The sequence below is a fragment of the Triticum aestivum genome, chromosome 1A (genome assembly GCF_018294505.1).
Source record: "Triticum aestivum cultivar Chinese Spring chromosome 1A, IWGSC CS RefSeq v2.1, whole genome shotgun sequence".
NCBI lineage: Eukaryota > Viridiplantae > Streptophyta > Magnoliopsida > Poales > Poaceae > Triticum > Triticum aestivum.
Window position 1 is genome coordinate 275,803,481 of NC_057794.1, and position 25,264 is coordinate 275,828,744.

Sequence of the window (25,264 nt, forward strand, 5' to 3'; positions counted from 1 at the left end):
TCATGATCAACTCACAGAATGAGACATAGTAACATCTCTCGAATTGAGACACAAAACACACATCAGAGTGATGGAAGAAACATATGATGAAGGTTCAATTTGGTAGGAAACAATTCCACGCTTAAAAAGATTGTGAATGAGATTCATTGTAGCGAGGAGATTAATTGCCATGAGTCCATAATGGGGCACCTTTGAGGAGGTGACTCGTAGAATTATTCCCTTAAGTGGCAGAAGAATACTTTTGATACGTGGATCATTGAAATTCTTCATACCGGGCTAAGGCAATTCACAAATGATCGTTTGACGGAGTTCGAGAGAATGACACACTCTCGCTAGAATGAATGATGTGTACTACCTTGTTGAAGACAATGCGATGGATGTTTTCTGTTTATCATCCAGAAAGGATAGGGCCAAGGTAAGCTCACTTTTGAATATGGTCATGGACAACAATTGCCGAGAAGATCAGCCCATGGTAAGATGGTACAGTTACGGGTGCAAGCTAGGAACAAAATGCAAATGTTGGGAATGTTCCAACCATCATATCTGCCTGAGATTCAGATATGGTTGGTAATGAAATATTTTAGACAGCATGTCTGGAAAAGAAAGTTTGCAACACAAATCGATAAGATGACGTTGTGAGGTTCTCAGGAGATGAACTATGATAGCAAGCTCCAATACATGAATTGGCTCTGCTAAACACATGTGAACACGCTGTCCCAGACAAGCATGACCACATAGTAGTCTTATAGTAAAACACTATCGAGATCATGTGGGGAACCATCATAGAGGATATTGAAGTCCTTGCATAAGTGATATGATTAGCTCTTAAGAAGGAACTTCTTTTCCTTGAACAAATAAATCAGTGGCTTGTTGTGCTATGGAATTCATATGGAACGAAGATGATCAGTCTAACAGACCATAGGATACTTTGCACGTGCATGGCTGACTTGGGATGATTCCATAGGAAGCAAAAAAACAAGCTTTCTCGAATTCACGGTGGCAACATACATCAAATACACATGAATTATAGGAAGTCAGTTCTCTCATCCAAACATATACCTCATGAACGGAACATGAAGGCATTGCTTACAAAGTTTCCAACACTAGCTTAATGTCCAACAAATTCATGGAGAAGATAGGGATGTTGTCGATGGGCTCAACAACAATTCATCTACATTTCCATGTAGATGGAATTCCATAATTATGTGAACACGGTGATAGTATTGGTCAGACCAAAAGATATAGTGGTGTATGCTCAAGGGATCAACCACGAGTAAGTATGAATATCGTAGGTTCTGACTTGATTTGACGATATCCCACACTCTAATCAAAGATTGGATCTTCCAACTCTCCAAGTTGTTGTTCATCTTAGCCAACTAGTTCGGGGTATCCAACACAGATTCTTGGAGAAGGGGTGGTTTATAGGGATAAACCAACTTGATCACAAGCTCAACACAACGACTAGGGAACAACCTGGTGATACTTCTGAGAAGATATTTGGAAAATCACGAACCACTGGTATGTTATGAAGCTCGAGAACAATCTTGCTGGGCAAGACGACATGATCAGAAGAGCGAGGGGTTGATGTAGTCCTAACTCATTGATCGAAGAGTGCACCAGGAAAAATGGACTAGGTAGCACAATCAATCTTAGAATGATAATTTAATAACCAACATGCTAAGAATGAGAATATTGTCCATTAACTACCAAGCAACGGGGTTGCTAGGAGTATTGATTTCACACATCACGATTCACTTGTCGGTATTCTGGTTGCAATAACACAGAGACCAGGGAATGAATGATGATGGCAAGAAGTATCACTGTATCAAGAGTTCATAGGAGGTGGTGCAATTCCCATGACATTCTTGACATGAAGATGGTAATACCCCAAGGTAGAGCAGAACAAAAGTTGGATTGGCATTTTGATCTATGGAATACAACTACTTTTACCCAATCCTACAAATGGATGAGGTACTGAAGTTTGTTTCTCCTAGTCATTCCAAAATAGAATGGCTTCACACACCACAGAATAACAGGCATCGATGACATGAATGCGCCATTACTCTTGACTATCAACTGATAGGCGAAGGTCGGAATACGACTGAAGAGGGACAACTCAAAGGAACGTATAACTTTCTGAGTTGTTGATGCACAGATTTGTAGGTCAAGCATGCTCAACATATTTCTTCCGAATAACCCATGCAGAAAGGTAGGACTGGCAGATTCACAATGTAGAATGGAGAACTCATCAAAAGCACTCTGGTTGTGATCTTTTGGTTCAAAAGAACTTCTGCCATAAGCAGTTCATGGTATTTGGAAGAAGGAAATACCACGGACCTCGAGGACTATAGCAAAGTTTACTAATATCCTAAAGGAACCAGCAAACACTATCAACATGAAGTAAGTAGGGTGAATCTCGGGTTCAGAAACCTAGGAGTAGAATGCCTACTAACTATATGGCATCACGTGATGCTTTCGAGAATGGTGGCCAGAATCATCACATTGGGAACACGAATCATGCCTAGATTACCAGGTGGTTCTCTGAGACACCTAGGGTCATAATAATAGCTCCAACATATATGTCGAGGTAATGGAGTACCTCAACTCAAGAATTAGTGTGGTTAAGCTGGTCCAAAGGAACATCAAGAACGGACAGAAGGATTTGCAAATGCATCAAACTAACTAGAAACCTGGGATGACTCAGACAGCATAATGGCTGTAAATGCTCAAAAAGATTTGAAACATCCTGCAAAATGGTAGCATAACCACTCAACATCACAATATTAAGGTTCTGAGATCAACTGTCAACACACGGAAGTAGTAGGAACTAAACTAGGCTTGAGTCCATCAATCTTATAAGTCTACGGATTAGTAACACGTGATCCTGATAGAAAGAAGAGAAAGCCTAGTTCCTTAACCCCGTAGGAAAGATAGATTGACTCGGATCAGGATGGCATAAGGTAAAGGAGTAAAAAGAGCCTTACGTTCCCTTCCACAATCAATTCCCTTATATAACTAAAGCATTTCTAGACATGACTTCGACTAGTTTGGCTTGGTAGTCCTACAGGGAGTCAGGCTCTGATACCAATGCTATCAGGACCCCGATCCTAAGTCACACCAATCTAGCATGTAACACATCATATCACTTTGCGGCCTCACGGACGGTATTCCCACGGGTGCCACCTTACCTGGCCCGGGACCGTTTGCGCCTTTTGGCTCACATATATGATAGTGTCGCTAGCATCCATATGACAGAGAACCCGTGCCAGCATGACTAGTCGTAAACCGAAGGTGGCGCTAACTTATAGGGACAGGCATACATGACCCAGCAATGAACGTGTCGATCATCAACAAGTCGTAGCAAGCTACAAGGACTTAAAGGAACAATGTGTGACATTTCCCCGAAGGGATAGACACAGGTACTAAGAAGGACACATGCCGGCCAGCTTAAGTGTTCTAGAGCAATAGCAAGCGACCATGGCTTAGTGGAAGCACTAGGAGACATTTCCCCATAAGAGAGGCTACAAAGAATAAACAACTAGGTTATCAGATCCCACACATACCAAGCATTTCAAAATCAAACACACAATATGCTCGATATGTGCAAATATAACATGGCATCACAACAAAACTCTACGACTCAAAGTATTTATTCAATAGGCTCCAAGGAGCCAGATATTACAAACATGGGTCTGTTGACCCAGCATACAAAGCATACAGGCAACGGAAGCATAATATGTCTGAGTACAAACAACTACAAATGAAAAAGGCTGTGAAGCCTGACTATCTACAAGACCCTCCTAAGGGTACAAGATCGTACCTGAGGTAACAAGCTAAACGTCGAAGTCCACGCGGAACTACTAGTGAGACTGAAGTCTCTCTGCAAAAACATAAATTAAGCAAACGTGGTTACAAATGTACCCATCAAGACTTACATCAGATCTAACTACATATGCATCAGTATCAACAAAGGGGGTGGTGGAGTTTAACTGCGGCAAGCCAGCTTTGACTCAGTGGCTATCATGTACTATGACTGGAAGTATCTCTTTTGAGGTGGCGCCACACGAGTCCACATATTCACCATATCAATACACCACTATGGATCCGCTCCCGTCTCCCTACGAGAAGGCCATCCATAGTACTCACGCTTATCTTGCGCATTTTAGAGTATCCACTTTCACTTGTCTATGAACTGCCCAAGCAACTCAGTAGTCCTTTATCACGGACGCGGCTATTCGAATAGATAATGTTAACCCTGCAGGGGTGTACTTCTTCACACACGCTCTCGCCACTTACTGCCATGTACATGTCATGTATCTCGGCAACCTTAAAGCGGAAGCCTGGCGAGGGTGTCGGCCATGACCTGACTAACCACGCAAGACTCTAGTACAGGTTTATCGCCTATTCGGGTTTCGTCAACATGGAAGTCCGGCCGAGGTTTCCATCACGGCCCCAAACAAAGTGAGCAGGGTTCCCAAGCCCACCATCCGGGTGCCACTTGGTACACCGTGCCACTACACCTAGTCTGTGCCAATCCCACCAATACCGGGTGCCACTTGGTAGACTACTAGCACTACCTACAAACACTAGAAACAAGTTGCAACTCCTGGACAGAGATCGGGTTGATTAATAAGTCGAGAGAGCTTGGAGTGCTCGAAGCCCAATGTGTGGTAGTAACTGTCTTGGATCACAGACACAAAACTCAGTTCCTAAGGATGGTTTCAATGAGACAACCCACCATGTACTCCTACATGGCATCTCACCGCTACCTTTAGCAAATCGTGTGCACACACTTAGCTCTCAACAGTAGGACATGTTCACACCATTCCAATCCATCCCAAATGAATCGAACCTGACACAACTCTAAGCATAGCAGGCATAACAAGCAAGCATGAATGAGTAGGCACATCATGGCTCAAACAAATCCTACTCATGCTAGTGGGTTTCAACTATTTACTGTGGCAAAGACGGGTCATGCAGAGGAAAAGGTTTCAACTACCGAAGCATGTAACAGTTGAAACGTTGTTATCCTAATGCAGTAAAAGAGAGCAGGAGCGAGAGAGTGGGATTGTATCGGAATGAACAAGGGGGTTTTGCTTGCCTGGCACTTCTGAAGATGATGTAGCTCTTCATCGGTGTCATCGAACTCATCGTCGGAACATACGTCTACTGAGGAAAAACAAACACCGGCAACAGAGAAAGAATACAATCAACGCAATGCAACAATACGATGCATGATCACGACATGGTAATATGCTGTGATTTGGGCTAATGCAGCTAGCAAAAAATTAAATGGAGTTGGTTTGAATACAAGATTCAAATTCAAACTCCATATGTGATTATTCAAATGCCATTTAATTTATTTGACCTAATCAGCAAGCATAAGTTTCTCAAACATGCATGGAAATAGTACAGATGGAAAGATTGGATTTTTCTGATAATTTTTCATATATAAATTCATTTGGAGGTACGGTTGATTTTCTATGATTTTTAGAAGTTTTAAACATTTTCCGGAATTTCCAAATCATTTAGAATTAGAAATAATCAAGGAAAATGATTACTGCATCATTAGTGCTTCATGCTAACGTCAGCAAGTCAACAGGGCCTGTCCAGGTCAAACCTGACGTGCGGGGTCCACACGTCAGTGAAACAGTGGCTGGAACAGAGGTTGGCCCATGGGCCAGGCCGACGCTAACATCAGCAAGGTCAAACTCACAGAATGGGCCCACGAGGTTTAGTGTTAAACTAAGCAGATATTAACACGGTTTAATTAGGGGGTGGGGCTAGTCTGTTAGCGGCACATGTGTCTATAAACCACATGTTTAACCTAATCTAATGACGCCAAGTAAGCGAACGGTGTTTAGCCACCGGTGACGAAATCCCGCGGCAGTGGCTCGCCAGCGTTGCTCGGGGCAGCGCTACGGGTGTCGGCTGGATGCGCTGAACGTACCAGAGGGAAGCCCGTCCTCGCGTGCATCCAGGGGAGCCCGCGGAAGGCTGCGAGGTGGCTAGAATCCCTGCCGACGTCGAGCTATGTGGCAGCCGGAGCTCGGGTGAGCTCGGGGTGGAGGCTACGGTGTACGGAAGAGCGAGGCAAGCGGTGCTATGGCCTCATGTGAGCACGCTGAGCACAACTATGTGCTCGGTTGGGTCAGGAAAGGTTGCTAGCTGGTGAAGTGACGATCGCGGTGGCGGTGAGCTCATGGTTGCGGCGGTTAGCGCAGTTAGGGGAAGCAAACGACCGTGGGGAAAGGGGGAAATGGGGGAGGAGCTCACAGGGAGGTCATCGAGCAGCTCAGTGGGCTCGGGGAGGCAGCGGACATGGTGAATCAGATAGCATCATCCGGTGGTCGTGGATGGGGAAGAAAGGTCACGGCGTCGTCCTCAGGTCGTCCAGCCTTGCGTTAGTCGGCGGAGAGGTGCGTGGGGTTGGGGCAGAGCACGGGGGCACGGGAACGAGTCCTGGGGAGCTTAGTGGCCACGGTGAATGGCGGCCGTGGTGACGACTGCGCTCAGGCATTCGTAGGAGAGAGAGATGTGGAGGGGATGAGTGAGCGAGGGGGAGGCCGAGGGGATTCAGGGGGGGCGCGTGGCGTTTCTAGTCGGTCCGGGGCGAGGCGGCAAGAAGGAGGTGGCCGGGCGCATGCCGGAGTGTGTCGGCCACGCGCGCTGCTGTTGGGGAACGTAGTAATTTCAAAAAATTCCTGCGCATACACAGGATCATGGTGATGCATAGAAACGAGAGGGGAGAGTGTTTTCCACGTACCCTCGTAGACCGAAAGCGGAAGCGTTTGCACAACGCGGTTGATGTAGTCGTGATTCTTCACGATCTGACCGATCAAGTACCGAACGTACGGCACCTCCGAGTTCAGCACACGTTCAGCTCGATGACATCCCTGGAACTCTGATCCAGGCAGGCTTTGAGGGAGAGTTCCTTCAGCACGACAGCGTGGTGACGATGATGATGTTCTACCGATGCGGGGCTTATCCTAAGCACCGCTATGGTATTATCGAGGTGGACTATGGTGGAGGGGGGCACCGCACATGGCTAAGAGATCCAAGAGATCAATTGTTGTGTCTAGAGGTGCCCCCCTGCCCCCGTATATAAAGGATCAAGGGGGGAGAGGCAGACGGCCAGGTGGAGGCGCGCCAGGGAGGAGTCCTACTCCCACCGGGAGTAGGACTCCCTCCTTTCCTAGTTGGAGTAGAAGGGGGAAGGAGGAGGGAGAGAGGAAGGAAAGGGGGGCGCCGCCCCCCTCCTTGTCCAATTCATACTAGAGGGAGAGGGGGCGCGCGGCCTGCCCTGGCCGCCCCTCCTCTTCTCCACTAAGGCCCATCTTGGCCCATTAAACCCCTGGGGGTTCCGGTAACCACTGGTACTCCGGTAAAATCTCGATTTCACCCGGAACACTTCCGCTATCCAAATATAGGCTTCCAATATATCAATCTTTATGTCGACCATTTCGAGCCTCCTCGTCATGTCCGTGATCACATTTGGGACTCCGAACTTCCTTCGGTACATCAAAACACATAAACTCATAATATAACTGTCATCGAACTTTAAGCATGCGGACCCTAAGGGTTCGAGAACTATGTAGACATGACCGAGACATGTCTCCGGTCAATAACCAATAGCGGAACCTGGATGCTCATATTGCCTCCTACATATTCTATTAAGATCTTTATCGGTCAAACTGCATAACAACATACGTTGTTCCCTTTGTCATCGGTATGTTACTTGCTCGAGATTCGATCGTCGGTATCTTAATACCTAGTTCATTCTCATTACCGGCAAGTCTGTTTACTCATTATGTAATACATCATCCCGCAATTAACTCATTAGTTGCACTGCTTGCAAGGCTTATAGTGATGTGTATTACCGAGTGGGCCCAGAGATACCTCTCCAACAATTGGAGTGACAAATCCTAATCTCGAAATACACCAACCCAACAAGTACCTTCGGAGACACCTGTAGAGCACCTTTCTAATCACCCAGTTATGTTGTGACGTTTGGTGGCACACAAAGTGTTCCTCTGGTAAACGGGAGTTGCATAATCTCATAGTCATAGGAACATGTATAAGTCATGAAGAAAGCAATAGCAGAATACTGAACGATCATGTGCTAAGCTAACGGAATGGGTCAAGTCAATCACATCATTCTCCTAATGATGTGATCCCATTAATCAAATGACAACTCATGTCAATGGCTAGGAAATTTAACCATCTTTCATCAACGAGCTAGTCAAGTAGAGGCATACCAGTGACACTCTATTTGTTTATATATTCACACAAGTATTATGTTTCCGGTTAATACAATTCTAGCATGAATAATAAACATTTATCATGATATAAGGAAATAAATAATAACTTTATTATTGCCTAGGGCATATTTCCTTCAGTCTCCCACTTGCACTAGAGTCAATAATCTAGATTACTCAGTAATGATTCTTACACCCATGGAGTCTTGGTGCTGATCATGGTTTTCTCGTGGAAGAGGCTTAGTCAACGGGTCTGCAACATTCAGATCCATATGTATCTTGCAAATTTCTATGTCTCCCACCTGGACTTGATCCCGGATGGAGTTGAAGCGTCTCTTGATGTGCTTGGTTCTCTTGTGAAATCTGGATTCCTTTGCCAAGGAAATTGCACCAGTATTGTCACAAAAGATTTTCATTGGACCCGATGCACTAGGTATGACACCTAGATCGGATATGAACTCCTTCATCCAGACTCCTTCATTTGTTGCTTCCGAAGCAGCTATGTACTCCGCTTCACACCTAGATCCCGCCACAATGCTTTGTTTAGAACTGCACCAACTGACAGCTCCACCGTTCAATGTAAACATGTATCCGGTTTGCGATTTAGTATCGTCCGGATCAGTGTCAAAGCTTGCATCAACGTAACCACTTACGACTAGCTCTTTCTCACCTCCATAAACGAGAAACATATTCTTAGTCCTTTTCAGGTATTTCAGGATGTTCTTGACCGCTATCCAGTGATCCACTCTTGGATTACTTTGGTACCTCCCTGCTAAACTTATAGCAAGGCACACATCAGGTCTGGTACACAGCATTGCATACATGATAGAGCCTATGGCTGACGCATAGGGAACATCTTTCAACTTCTCTCTATCTTCTGCAGTGGTCGGGCATTGAGTCTTACTCAACTTCACACCTTGTAACATAGGCAAGAACCCTTTCTTTGCTTGATCCATTTTGAACTTCTTCAAAACTTTGTCAAGGTATGTGCTTTGTGAAAGTCCAATTAAGCGTCTTGATCTATCTCTATAGATCTTAATGCCCAATATATAAGCAGCTTCACCGAGGTCCTTCATTGAAAAACTCTTATTCAAGTATCCCTTTATGCTATCCAGAAATTCTATATCATTTCCAATAAGCAATATGTCATCCACATATAATATCAAAAATGCTACAGAGCTCCCACTCACTTTCTTGTAAATACAGGCTTCTCCAAAAGTCTGTATAAAACCATATGCTTTGATCACACTATCAAAACCTTTATTCCAACTCCGAGAGGCTTGCACCAGTCCATAAATGGATCGCTAGAGCTCGCACACTTTGTTAGCTCCCTTTGGATCGACAAAACCTTGCGGTTGCATCATATACTGTCGGATGTGGGGTTCCGGCAAACCCTTAAGGTTCGAACACTAGGGTGCGCGCGAAGTCTTTCCTTCCTATCGATCTACGCCCTACCTCGCTAAGATCTCGCAGACGAACTCGGCAAACTTGCAACACAGAAAGACACAAGGTTTATACTGGTTCGGGCCACCGTTGTGGTGTAATACCCTACTCCAGTGTGGTGGTGGTGGATTGCCTCTAGGGCAGATGATGAACAGTACAAGGGAAGAACAGCCTCCTTAAGTTGAGGTGTTCTTGTGAGTAGGCACTCGATCGGGTTGGATCAAGCTAGGATCCGATTGCCCCTACAATGGTGGCTAGCTCTACTTATATAGGCCCTGGTCCACTTCCCAAATATCGAGCGGGAAGGGAGCCAACAACGGCGGGCTAATTTGAAGGGGGGCAGCTAGTACAAGCTATCCTGAAAAAAGTGGTCCTCGCCTGCGAAAAGCTTTGGTGGTGACGCTGTCTTGGGTTCCATGATGACCTCCGTCTTGCCGTCCTCCTGGTCTTGGTCTCGTTGCACCAATATAGCAACCTTTTCCTGATGCCTCGACACTCTTCGCCTACGCTGCCTCCTTAGCACCAAAGTGGAAACAAGGATGTTGCGCGCGTTGGTGCCCGCCTGGCGCCCGCCTCGTGTCGTGCTTCATGGCTCACGTCACGAGGGCCTCGTGAGGTTTGCCCTGCCTTGATATCTCTGCTCCTCGTGAGCCTGCCTGGTTAGGCTACTCCAGAGGAGGTCTTGCGTTGTCCGCCTCGCGAGGCTTGGACCCTCGCGAGGGTCTTGGATGCTTTGTTGGTGAAGATGGGTCGTACTGCCTGCTGGCTTAGCCACGCCGTGGGCCGCAGGCAGGCAAGTCTGGGGACCCCCGCTCCCAGAACGCCGACAGTAGCCCCCGGGCCCAAGGTGCGCTCGGGCTTGGCTTCACGGTGAAGCCAAGGGCCAAGTTCGGAGCACCGCGGGGCCCCCAAAGCTTGCGGCCTTGGTTGACGCGTGGCGGTTGATTGGACGTGGGCGTCTCCGCTTCCCCATGCTGCCTCGGCAAATGCTTGACTTGACAAGTCCCTGCCACATGCAAGGAAAACCATCATTACCTACGATTGTGTTAGATGTCGGTTGGCCTTCTCTTGCTATAAGTGGGGAGGGGGCGGAGCCCCCGTTGCCCATCTCTTCCTCACGTGCTTGCTTCTTCCTCCTTGCTCCACTGCTGACAACAATGGCGCCCATCAGAAAGTTCTCTACTGAAGAGAAAGGAAAGGCTCCCCGTGATGATCTGGGGCCTCTTCCGCCAAAGAAAAGGTCGATCTGTCACCGTGATGAAGCGGCGATGCAGGTGGTGTTGAGGCCTTGGTGCGAGCGGCCTCCTCTGGGGTACCCACTGCCCCTGTACGCCCGGGACGAGGGCTCGGGAGGACAAAGTGATGAGCAGCGCCGCCCACACCGCGTCCAGGGTCGCTGCGCCACGGCGACGCGTGCCGTCGCCCATGGGGTTCACGTCGCGGACTCCTCGTGCAAGCTGGTGCTGTGGGCGCTGATGCCTCCAAGCTCCTGGATCCGCTTCCCGTGGTTCTTCTCCGACGTGATGCCGCCGAGGGGGGCTCTCGAGCTCTGGCTGCACCACACCGACTGCAGCGCTCCGGCGACTGGAGCAGAGATCGAAGCGGTCCCCACTAGCAAGATCTTCATGGCTCGCGGCTGAGGCGAGATCGCGCGTGTCTACCGTGCAAGGGGCGCCCTCGCGATCCACTTTGAGTACGACGGCGTCTCCACGCTCTTCTTCAAGGTCTTTGATGTTGAGGGCCGCCGCCTGGAGTGTTTCTCCGGAGAGGGAGGATCCCCTCGGAGTCCAGCAGTTCTCCTGAGCTCTATGAGACTCCGGAGACGAGCGATGACAGTTACGTACCCCCGAGCCCTCGCCACACTCGGAGGAGAGCTGCGGCGTCCGGCCGTCGCCGCTGATCTGGATGGGGTTGGCACCGACCTCCTGTGGTCCATTGTTGATGATGGTGTCCACCACAGAAGAATGTACATAGGATCCCCCTTAGTATCAGCTCTTGTTTCCTGCGATGAATCATGAATTACCCCATGGGCGCATGTAAGGGTCCGTAATGTCTTTTGTGCTTGTCTTCCCTGTTATGAAAATTTGATGAACGCATGTCCTGTTAAGTCTCGGTATCCCCTTTCTTTCCTCGCGATAGCTTGTTGCTCTACGCTGACAGGTCTCGGTCCCCAGGCAGGCTACAGCTGTCGCTGGTATGCCAGGTCGCATGCCGTGGTCAAGGCCAGGAGGTGTGCGGCCCAAGGTCCAGTAAGAGCCCCTGAGGTGCGATGCTCAGGAGGTCCCCCTTAGCGCTCAAGCAGCCATGGTAAGGCTAGAAAGGGAGTTGACGTGGCTGCAACGGGGTTGCGGCAAGGCGTGAGTGACCATTAGGCCCAACATTTAGCCGATCCAAGTGCGGGACTTATCATGTTGATCTCGTGGCAACTCCTGACATTACGCTAGGCCTTCGTGCCTACTCGTGCGGCATAGCTAGGATGGCCCATACGAGTTTCCCTCCCCTCATGCTCTCCTTAGTGCTCTACGTCCTCAGGTCCCAGCCCTCGAGCGAGCTCAGCCGCCGCTGGTATGCCATGTCACGATGCCATTGTCAAGGCCAAGGGGTGAGGGCTGGAGAGCCAGTAAGAGCTCCTGAGTCGCGATGCTCTGGAGCCCCCCTTTTAACACGCAAGCGAATCACACGAGAGGAAACGAGACTCGCGGTGCCGCCTGCTATCCTCCCCGTGGGGTCCCTATGAACAGGCACAAGAAGAACATGGTTTGCCGTTATAGCTATCAGCCTGCCGCTGGTTGGTCCGGATGAAGTGAAGGAACTAAGGGCCTGGTGAGGTGACGTGCGCAGGGCATGCCGCGAGCCAGAGCTCGACCGCTCAGATTTGTCGATGTGGCAGGGACGGTCCCATGCACCAGTGTCGTGCCTGTGAGGAGGACCCATGGGAGGCGATGATCGAGCAGGTGATAACCGTAGGCAGTTTAAGCAGGGAAGGCAAATCAATTTGGATAAATGCAGGAAGATACATGCCACCGGGTCTGGCCTGAGCGGCTTGGGGATGATGCAGCCCGAGGAGCGCCCCCAACAAGGTAAGCTGAAGACATAGGCAAAAGGGATACATGTCGCAGGGACGGACCCACGCGGCCTGGGAATAATGCAGCCCGAGGGGCGCTCCCAGGTAAACGACCTTGGAAGATGTCACTTGGTTCTGTAGACGAAGTAGAGTTGGTGCAGCTGAAGGCGTGCATTGAAGAAATGACTCCTCATGAGCCGCCAGAACCCTGAGCCTCGGGAGGCTCTGGGGGCTCGGGAGGTTCCCTGAAAACCGTCTCCATCTCCTCCAGAACGGCATGGTACCTGGCTTCCTGAGCCGCCAGGACATGTCGCATGTTGCGCTGATGGGCCAACGCCACGCTCGGCAAGCCAAAAGGCATACGAACGTAGCTGCGCGGCGGGCCCTCGCAGTGGCCCACACGCGAAGGCCGGAAATGCTCCTGAGATGTGGCCCTATTGAGCCTTGGGACGTCGATGCAGACACACAGCCCAGCATCCTCGCCAGGATGCAGAGCTGTGCCTCGTGGGCGGTTGTCACCGTGCATGGCTCTTGCTTCTTGCAGTTCCTGGGTGGTCTTGGTGATGTACTCCTAAGTGGTGGGCACTCCTTGCCATGTGCTCTCCTGAGGGTCACGTGTTGCGAAGCACGCCTCCAACTGGTGCCCAAGCGCCTCCCTCGTGAGGTTGGCAAGGTCTGAGGCCCTCCAGAAGAGAGCCCCCGAGCCCTGCCTGAGGAGGGCGTCGGGCACGCCTTCCTATGCGATGGAGGGAGGTGCCCTTGGAGCAGGTGCTAGTCCTGACGAGGCTCCTGCCACGACGCCATCCTCCTGAGGTCCTGCACGGCGCGGCTGCTTCTTCTTGGGGATGGTCTCCAGAGGGCCTTCATTTCTGCTGTCGGGGTCGTCGATTGCTGTGGCTTGAAAGGCGCACTCGAGGGAGCACACCGCATCCCTCTCTTCACACGGGACCGTGATGATTCCTCCACTTCCTGGCATCTTGAGAACGTTGTAGCTGTGATGAGTGACTGCCATGAACTTGGCCAGGGCTGGATAACCGAGGATGGCATTGTACGGTAGGCGGATGTGAGTGACGTCGAAGTCGATGAGCTCAGTGCAGTAGTTTTTGTGCTCCTCGAAGGTGATAGGCAGGCAGACCTGCCCTATTAGTGTGGTGGAGCCGTCGGTCACTCCTGAGAAAGGCTTGGTGGCTGGAGCTGTTCATAAGGCACTTGGAGGTTGTCGAACGTGTCGACGGACAGGACGTTGAGCCCTGTGCCGCCGTCGATGAGGGTCTTGGTGACCTACACATTGCTGATGAGTGGGGAACACAGCATAGGGAGGACACCAGTGGTGGCTCCGCACTTGAGCTGATCCGCCGAGTTGAAAGTGATGGCGCATTGGGACCACCTGAGTGGGCGCGTGGCCTCGAGTTTGGGGAGCGCTGCGTTCACCTCGCGAACGAACTGTTTGAAGGTGCGCTGAGAGGCTGGGGCCTGGGCGCCGCCCAAGATGCAAGCGATCGCATGCGGCTCCTGCAAGCCCCCAGCCCCCTCGTCCTGGTGGTGGTCGTAGTTCCTTCTTGGTGGCGGCAGCGGGGGAAGACCGGCGTTGCCTTGGGGGCGATCTTCACGCGGCGGGTCCCTCCAGGCGCCCTCGTGAGGTTGGTCCTGCCAGCGGTCCTCACGAGTCCGGTTGTGCCACTCCTGGCGTGGGCCACGGTCGTCCCAGCGTCCGCCTCCGCGTCCTCCTCCGCGGCTGTAGCCCCGTTCGTTGCGCTCGGGGCATCGACCATAGCGTACTTCGTGTATGGCTCTAAGCTCTTGACAGTCGCTGGTGTTGTGGGTGTTCAGGTTGTGGAAGGCGCAGAACGGTCGGCCGTTCTTGGATGACTCAGGCTGATCTCTGCCCTGCTTGATGTCAGGCTCCGCTGCGAGCACAACTGCTTCCTTGCGCTTCACGTCCTTGGCCTTGGCCTTCTTCTCCTCCGCGCCCACGGCTGGCAGCTCAAGGACAGAGAGGCGCCCCTCCTCAGCTCTTGCGCACTTGGTTGCCAGGTAGAACAGCTCCTGAGATGTGCAGAGCTCCTCGTGGATGGCGAGCTCTTCCTTCATCTTGACGTCATGGACACCGTCGGAGAAAGCGGAGATGATGGCCTCGTCCGTGACCTTGGGGATCTTGAGGCGGGTGTTGTTGAAGCGCTGGATGTACTTCTGGAGGGTCTCTCCTAGTTGCTGCCTGATAAGGCGTAGATCACCTGCGGCCGGTGGGCGGTCGCGAGTGCCCTAGAAGTTGGCGACGAAGCAGTCGTGCATCTCGTCCCAGGAGGAGATCGAGCCATGCTGCAGGTTCAGGAGCCAGGAGCGAGCTCCATCCTTGAGAGCCATGGGAAACCAGTTCGTCATGACCTTTTCGTCGCCGTTGGCCGCTTCGATGCTCAGCTCATAGAGCTGCAGGAACTCCGCGGGGTCGATGGTATCGTCATAGCGAGGAGGCAGATCCGGCTTGAACTTGCCCGGCCAGGCGACGCTACGCAGCTCAGGGGTGAAGGCACGGCAGCTAGCCGTGGTTGCCGGGGCCCGCTTCGGAGGTGGAGCTTGGTCTTGACGAGGTCCATGCTGCACCGCTGTGGGTGGTGCGCGGTCTTGACGAGGTGGCGCGGGGATCATAGGTGCAGCTTCTCGCAGCCGCAGAATTTCTTGGCAGCTTCTCTCTTTGCGTGCGGGCGCCGGGCGCGGCAGATCACGCCGCGGAGTCGCGCGCCTTGGTGCCAAGGCGCCGTCTTGGGGCTGAGGCGGTGGAGGCACGCCATGAGCCCCGCCGCCCGCGGCTGGTTAAGGGGGAGGCAGAGAGTGGGACGATGCCGGAGAGCCCCCTGCGGCGCGGACGAGCTCGGTGACACGGTTAACCCACTCCTCGTAGAGGTCGTCGACGGGGTGGTAGCGCAGGAGATCGTTCGCTGTGAGGAGCGCGGCCCGTGCCTTCATGGGAGCGCGGTGCGCGTGAGACAAAGAACCGGCAGGGGTCAGCGATGGAGTGGCGGTGCGGCCGTCCTGCCGCACCGAAGGATGCAGCAAGGACGCCTGCTGCTCGTTCCCCGCTGGGCCGGTGGCAGCGTTGGCGGCGGGAGACGGAGAACGGCGATGTGGCCCGCCGACGGGAACCGTCTGAGCGACGCGGGCAGTGAGGGCAGCCCGATGCTCAGCTTTAGCATGGCGTGCGTCCGCCATGGTGACGATGGAGCGACGGAGCGACGAACTGATGGAAGGGAAGCTACGGCGCACCCCTACTTGGTGCGCCAAATGTCGGATGTGGGGTTCTGGCAAACCCTTAAGGTTCAAACACTGGGGTGCGCGTGAAGTCTTTCCTTCCTACCGATCTACACCCTAGCTCACAAAGATCTCACAGACGAACTCGCAACACAGAAAGACATGAGATTTATACTGGTTCAGGCCACCGTTGTGGTGTAATACCCTACTCCAGTGTGGTGGTGGTGGATTGCCTCTAGGGCAGATGATGAACAGTACAAGGGAAGAACAGCCTCCTGAGGTTGAGGTGTTCTTGTGAGTAGGCACTCGATCGGGTTGGGTCAAGCTAGGATCCGATTGCCCCTACTATGGTGGCTAGCTCTACTTATATAGGCCCTGGTCCTCTTCCCAAATATCGAGCGGGAAGGGAGCCAACAACGGCGAGCTAATTTGAAGGGGGACAGATAGTACAAGCTATCCTGACAAAAGTGGTCTTCGCCTGCGAAAAGCTCTGGTGGTGACGCTGTCTTGGGCTCCAAGATGACCTCCGACTTGCCGTCCTCCCGGTCTTGGTCTCATTGCACCAATATAGCAACCTTTGCCTGATGCCTCGGTACTCTTCACCTGTGCTGGCCTCCTTAGCACCAAAGAGGAAACAAGGACACTGCGCGCGCTGGCGCCCGCCTGGTGTCGTGCGTCATGGCTCACGTCACGAGGGCCTTGTGAGCCTGCCTAGCTAGGCTACTCCATAGGAGATCTTGCATCGTCCACCTCGCGAGGCTTGGACCCTAACGAGGGTCTTGGATGCTTTGTTGGTGAAGATGGGATGTACGGCCTGCTGGCTTAGCCACGCCATGGGCCGCAGGCAGGCTAGTCTGGGGACCCCCGCTCCCAGAACACCGACATATACAACTCTTCTTCCAGAAATCCATTTAGGAATGCAGTTTTGACATCCATTTGCCAATTTTCATAATCATAAAATGCAGCAATTGCTAACATGATTTGGACAGACTTAAGCATCACAACGGGTGAGAAATTCTCATCGTAGTCAATCCCTTGAACTTGTCGAAAACCTTTTGCAACAAGTCGAGCTTTATAGACAGTAACATTACCGTCAGCATCAGTATTCTTCTTGAAGATCCATTTATTTTCAATGGCTTGCCGATCATTAGGCAAGTCAACCAAAGTCCACACTTTGTTCTCATACATGGATCCCATCTCAGATTTCATGGCCTGAAGCCATTTTGCGGAATCTGGGCTCACCATCGCTTCTTCATAGTTCGTAGGTTCGTCATGGTCTAGCAACATAACCTCCAGAACAATATTACCGTACCACTCTGGTGCGGATCTCACTCTGGTTGATCTACGAGGTTCAGTAACAACTTGATCTGAAGTTTCATGATCATCATCATTAACTTCCTCACTAATTGGTGTAGGTGTCACAAGAACCTGTTTCTGTGATGAACTACTTTCCAATAAGGGAGAAGGTACAGTTACCTCATCAAGTTCTACTTTCCTCCCACTCACTTCTTTCGAGAGAAACTCCTTCTCTAGAAAGGATCCAAATTTATCAACAAAAGTTTTGCCTTCAGATCTGTGATAGAATGCGTACGCAACAGTTTCCTTTGGGTATCCTATGAAGACACATTTCTCTGATTTGGGTTCGAGCTTATCAGGTTGAAACTTTTTCACATAAGCATCGCAGCCCTAAACTTTAAGAAACAACAACTTTGGTTTCTTGCCAAACCACAGTTCATAAGGCATCATCTCAACGGATTTCGATGGTGCCCTATTTAATGTGAATGCAGCCGTCTCTAAAGCATAACCCCAAAATGATAGCGGTAAATCAGTAAGAGACATCATAGATCACACCATATCTAGTAAAGTACGATTACAATGTTCGGACACACCATTACGTTGTGGTGTTCCGGGTGGCGTGAGGTGCGAAACAATTCCGCATTGTTTCAAATGAAGACCAAACTCGTAACTCAAATATTCTCCTCCACGATCAGATCATAGAAACTTTATTTTCTTGTTACGACGATTTTCAACTTCACTCTGAAATTCTTTGAACTTTTCAAATGTTTCAGACTTATGTTTCATTAAGTAGATATACCCATATCTACTTAAATCATCTGTGAATGTGAGAAAATAATGATACCCGCCGCGAGCCTCAACATTCATCGAACCACATACATCTGTATGTATGATTCCCAACAAATCTGTTGCTCGCTCCATAGTTCCGGAGAACGGCGTTTTAGTCATCTTGCCCATGAGGCACGGTTCGCAAGTACCAAGTGATTCATAATCAAGTGGTTCCGAAAGTCCATCAGTATGGAGTTTCTTCATGCACTTTACACCAATATGACCTAAGCGGCAGTGCCACAAATAAGTTGCACTATCATTATCAACTCTGCATCTTTTGGCTTCAATATTATGAATATGTGTATCACTACTATCGAGATTCAATAGGAATAGACCACTCTTCAAGGGTGCATAACCATAAAAGATATTACTCATATAAATAGAACAACCATTATTCTCTGATTTAAATGAATAACCGTATCGCATCAAACAAGATCCAGATATAATGTTCATGCTTAATGCTGGCACCAAATAACAATTATTCAGGTCTAAAACTAATCCTGAATGTAGATGTAGAGGTAGCATGCTGACTGCAATCACATCGACTTTGGAACCATTTCCCACATGCATCGTCACCTCGTCCTTAGCCAATCTTCGCTTAATCTGTAGTCCCTGTTTCGAGTTGCAAATATTAGCAACAGGACCAGTATCAAATACCCAGGTGCTACTGTGAGCATTAGTAAGGTACACATCAATAACATGTATATCACATATACCTTTCTTCACCTTGCCATCCTTCTTATCCGCCAAATACTTGGGGCAGTTCCGCTTCCAGTGAACAGTCTGTTTGCAGTAGAAGCACTTAGTTTTAGGCTTAGGTCCAGACTTAAATTATTCTCTTGAGAAGCAACTCGTTTGCCGTTTTTCTTGAAGTTCCCCTTCTTCTTCTCTTTACCCTTTTTCTTGAAACTAGTGGTCTTGTTGACCATCAACACTTTTTGCTCCTTTTTGATTTCTACCTCCGCAGCCTTTAGCATCGCGAAGAGCTCAGGAATTGTCTTATTCATCCCTTGCATATTATAGTTCATCATGAAGCTTTTGTGGCTTGGTGGCAGTGATTGAAGAACTCTGTCAATGACACTATCAACAGGAAGATTAACTCCCAGTTGAGTCAAGTGATCATGATACCCAGACATTTTGAGTATATGTTCACTGACAGAACTATTCTCCTCCATCTTGCAGCTATAGAACTTATTGGGGACTTCATATCTCTCAATCCAGGCATTTGCTTGAAATATTAACTTCAACTCTTGGAACATCTCATATGCTCCATGATGTTCAAAACGTCGTTGAAGTCCCGGTTCTAAGCCGTAAAGCATGGCACACTGAACTATCGAGTAGTCATCAGCTTTATTCTGCCAAACGTTCTTAACGTCATCAGCAGCATCTGCAGCAGGCCTAGCACCCAGCGGTGCTTCCAGGACGTAATTCTTCTGTGCAGCAATGAGCATAATCCTCAAGTTACAGACCCAGTCCGAATAATTTCTACCATCATATTTCAACTTTTCTTTCTCAAGGAAAGCATTAAAATTTAACGGAACAATGGCACGGGCCATCTATCTACAATCAACATAGACAAGAAAAATATTATCAGGTACTAAGTTCATGATAAATTTAAGTTCAATTAATCATATTACTTAAGAACTCCCACTTAGATAGACATCTCTCTAATGCTCTAAGTGACCATGCAATCCAAATCAACCAAACCATGTCTGATCATCACATGAGATGGAGTAGTTTCAATGGTGAACATCACTATGATGATCATATCTACTATATGATTCATGCTCGACCTTTCGGTCTCAGTGTTCCGAGGCCATATCTGCATATGCTAGGCTCATCAAGTTTAACCTGAGTATTCCGTGTGTGCAACTGTTTTGCACCCATTGTATTTGAACGTAGAGCCTATCACACCCGATCATCACGTGGTGTCTCAGCACGAAGAACTTTCGCAACGGTGCATACTCAGGGAGAACACTTATACCTTGATAATTTAGTGAGAGATCATCTTATAATGCTACCGTCAATCAAACCAAGATAAGATGCATAAAAGATAAACATCACATGCAATCAATATAAGTGATATGATATGGCCATCATCATCTTGTGCTTCTGATCTTCATCTCCGAAGCACCGTCATGATCACCATTGTCACCGGCGCGACAATTTGATCTCCATCGTTGCATCATTGTCGTCTCGCCAACTTATGCTTCTACGACTATCGCTATGCTTAGTGATAAAGTAAAGCATTACAGGGCGATTGCATTGCATACAATAAAGCGACAACCATATGGCTCCTGCCAGTTGCCGATAACTTGGTTACAAAACATGATCATCTCATACAATTAAATATAGCATCATGCCTTGACCATATCACATCACAACATGCCCTGCAAAAACAAGTTAGATGTCATCTACTTTGTTGTTGCAAGTTTTACGTGGCTACTATGGGCGAAGCAAGAACCGTTCTTACCTACGCATCAAAACCACAACGATAGTTTGGCAAGTTAGTGTTGTTTTAAACTTCTCAAGGACCGGGCATAGCCACACTTGGTTCAACTAAAGTTGGAGAAACCGACACCCGCCAGCCACCTATGTGCAAAGCACGTCGGTAGAACCAGTCTCGCGTAAGCGTACGCGTAATGTCGGTGCGGGACGCTTCATCCAACGATACCGCTGAACCAAAGTATGACATGCTGGTAAGCAGTATGACTTATATCGCCCACAACTCACTTGTGTTCTACTCGTGCATATAACATCTACGCATAAAACCAGGCTCTGATACCACTGTTGGGGAACGTAGTAATTTCAAAAAAAATCCTACGCACACACAAGATCATGGTGATGCATAGCAATGAGAAGGAAGAGTGTTGTCCATGTACCCTCGTAGACCGAAAGCGGAAGCGTTTGCACAACGCGGTTGATGTAGTCGTACGTCTTCACGATCTGACCAATCAAGTACCGAACGTACGACGCCTCCGAGTTCAGCACACGTTCATCTTGATGACGTCCATCGAACTCCGATCCAGCCGAGCTTTGAGGGAGAGTTTCGTTAGCACGACGATGTGGTGACGATGATGATGTTCTACCGACACAGGGCTTTGCCTAAGCACCGCTACGATATTATCGAGGTGGACTATGGTGGAGGGAGGCACCGCACATGGCTAAGAGATCCAAGATATCAATTGTTGTGTCTAGAGGTGCCCCCGTATATAAAGGAGCAAGGGAGGATAGGCGGCCGGCCAGGAGGAGGCGCGCCAGGGAGGAGTCCTACTCCCACCGGGAGTAGGACTCCCTCCTTTCCTAGTTGGAGTAGGAGAAGGGGGAAGGAGGAGGGAGAGAGGAAGGAAAGGGGGGCGTCGCCCCCCCCCCCTCCTTGTCCAATTCGGACTAGAGGGAGAGGAGGGGTGCGGCCTGCCCTGGCCGCCCCTCCTTTTCTCCACTAAGGCCCATCTTGGCCCATTAAACCCCTGGGGGGTTCCGGTAACCCCCGGTACTCCGGTAAAATCCTGATTTCACCCGGAACACTTCCGATATCCAAATATAGGCTTACAATATATCAATCTTTATGTCTCGACCATTTCGAGACTCCTCCTCATGTTCGTGGTCACATCCGGGACTCCGAACTTCCTTCGGTACATCAAAACACATAAACACATAATATTACCGTCACCAAACTTTAAGCGTGCGGACCCTACGGGTTCGAGAACTATGTAGACATGACCGAGACATGTCTTCGGTCAATAACCAATAGCGGAACCTGGATGCTCATATTGGCTCCTACATATTCTACGAAGATCTTTATCGGTCAAACCGCATAAGAACATACGTTGTTCCCTTTGTCATCGGTATGTTACTTGCCCGAGATTCGATCGTCGGTATCTTAATACCTAGTTCATTCTCGTTACCGGCAAGTCTCTTTACTCGTTTTGTAATACATCATCCTGCAACTAACTCATTAGTTGCAATGCTTGCAAGTCTTATAGTGATGTGTATTACCGAGTGGGCCCAGAGATACCTCTCCGACAATTGGAGTGACAAATCCTAATCTCGAAATACGCCAACCCAACAAGTACCTTCGGAGACACCTGTAGAGCACCTTTATAATCACCCAGTTACGTTGTGACGTTTGGTGGCACACAAAGTGTTCCTCCAGTAAACGGGAGTTGCATAATCTCATAGTCATAGGAACATGTATAATTCATGAGGAAAGCAATAGCAGAATACTAAATGATCGTGTGCTAAGCTACCAGAATGGGTCAAGTCAATCACATCATTCTCCTAATGATGTGATCCCGTCAATCAAATGACAACTCATGTCAATGGCTAGGAAACATAACCATCTTTGATCAACGAGCTAGTCAAGTAGAGGCATACTAGTGACACTCTGTTTGTTTATGTATTCACACAAGTATTATGTTTCCGGTTAATACAATTCTAGCATGAAAATAATAAACATTTATCATGATATAAGGAAATAAATAATAACTTTATTATTGCCTCTAGGGCATATTTCCTTCAGATGCCCACCGTCGTGAGGAAGACGACAGGGAGGGAAGGCTGCTAGGCTGGGCCAGCCAACTAGATTGGTAGGTGGGTTTGGGCCAGGTAAGCTCTTCTGTCTTTTTTTATCTTTCTTCTGTTTTAATTTATTTTTCCACTGTTCAAATTCAGAACAAATCCAGAATAATGCCAAACTCTTCTGAACATTTTTATGTGGCTTTTCTAGACTTTTCCAGGAGCATATAAATTATTTAGGGTTATTTGAAAATATATTCTAGTTATAAGAATATAAGTCCAAATTCAAATACAATAGTGATTTAAATTCAATGCCAAAATAATTCCTTAACAATGTTCACTATTTTTGGTTTGGATCCAAACCCTTGCCAAAATTATCAAACATTAATGAACGCCATTTTGGTTTCACTGAATGCAATTTTAAGGCTTCTTGCCCCTTTTTTAAAAGGAATTTTCGGATGCTTGAGAATTCCCTCAATTCAAATTTCGTTGGAATATAGACATGATGCATGATGCACTCTGATGCAACTATTTACAAGCAAATTCTAGGGTTGTGACACGCATGACCTAAATTTGAATGAAGAACAATTATTTATCGAAATTCGATGGTCCAAGGAGGTACTTATTATCATGGGAAAACTTTGTTTTTGCCACTCTAGATTTTGCCCACTTTGCTTATGCCACTCTAGAATTTGACATCTCACTTTTGCCACTCTTAGCTTTTGATGATATATCACTTGTTCCATTCCATGGCAAAAGAAAAAATTTCAGAGTGGCAATTGTGATACATTGCAAAAGCTAAGAGTGGCAAAAGTGAAATGAAAAATTATTGTTTTTTCCATGGAGTGGCATTTGTGATGTACTATCAAAAGTTAAGAGTGGCAAAAGTGAGATGTCAAATTCTAGAGTGGCATAAGCAAAGTGGGAAGAAACTAGAGTGGCATAAACAAAATTTTCCCTATTATCATATAGCAGCACCACCTGAAAGCATCATATAGTGGCAGTAGCTCATAGTAACTCATCATACGGCAGCAGCAGTGTGCAATTCATCATATACCAGCAGCAGCTTGTAGCAATTCATCATATAGCAGCAGTAGGAGAAGCTCATAGCAATTCATCATATAGCAGGAGCAGGAGCAGCTCATAGCAACTCATCATATAGTAGCAGCAGGAGCAGCTTATAGCAACTCATCATATAGCAGCAGTAGCTCATAGCAATTCATCATATAGCATAGCAGCCCATAGCAATTCATCATATAGTAGCAGGAGCAGTTCATAGCAATGCATCATATAGCAGCAGTAGAAGTAGCTAAAAGCAATTCATCGTATAGCGGATCAGAATGAAAATTTGGCAAAAAAATCAGAGGAGATCCTCACCTTGTTGGATGAGCTCATCGTTTAACAGCACCTCAAGGCTATGGCCTGGGAGGAGGGGAGGTGGAACGAGGTGCCTTCTGCCATAGTGTGGCATCGGCTGTAGTTGTGCGGCGCCCTCCGGAGTAGTGTGTTGGACGGACCTCAATGGAGCAGTTGCTGGAGACCATGAGAATGAGGGGCGGCGCCAGAGGGAGGAGTAGCCAGGGAGATTTGGCCCTACCCGCCGGCCATGTAGCCTAGCTGGATAGAGCATCGTCGAGGACCAGGCCAGATGGGACCAATGGTGACGCCTTGCTGGAGGAACCCTAGCGCTGCAGGCAGGGGGTCGAGGTAGAGGGAAAGGGAAGAGGAGATGCAAGCAGGTAGGGCAATGAACACTTACGTGTTTGATTTTACTTGAGGGTTAGGGTGACGCAGGCGTGAGTAGTGGCATTTTGAGTGTAATATCGGCAGACATCAGAGTCATTTCACCATTCCCCTTCCCTTCAATTTTTAGTGAGCTTCTACCTGAAACACCCCCCTCCAAAGAAAAATAAGTTAATCCCAAGCCCATAACTCAAAACTGACTTCTTCACATCTTTTATGGCTTATTTTGATAATAAGCTCTAAAAAGGCGGAATAGAACTGGCCCTTAACCTGCAATTCAACTGTGTGTGCAATGATGAATCACTCCTGCCTGCTATAGTGTACATTTAGGCATCATCATACATGGCATAACCTAATGCATGTGCATTTCATTATAGAATCTAAAATATGCAATGTTTATGTTAGTTCATACGTCGCACATGATGTTTAAATGCCCCTTAAATCTGGTCAGTCAAGTGATGGCCTTTAAGCCTCCTTCTATGCTTCTTTTCTTGATATGTAAGATTTGCTCACACATTTGTTCAATTGCTTGTTTGTGTCAGCTAGCCATACTAGGACTGTTTGTTTTGTTTACTTGTTGTTCTTGACCTAACAGAGCTTGTCAACGATTTAAACACTAAGGGCTGGTGTAGTGGGGGCATGTATAACTGATAGGTGACATAAAGGTTTGGCTATACACTAAAGTAGGCTCTCCAAGAGTACCTGGAGATCCAGTTTGAAGGTATGCCTAGTTTTTACATAGTGCACACCTAGTAAATGCTCATTTCATTGTGTGCAAGAGATGTGGCATGTTTCATTATGTGGTGTTGTTTTGTTATAATATCATCCTTTTGTGTTGTTCATAGACTGGAAAGTATGCATATTTATA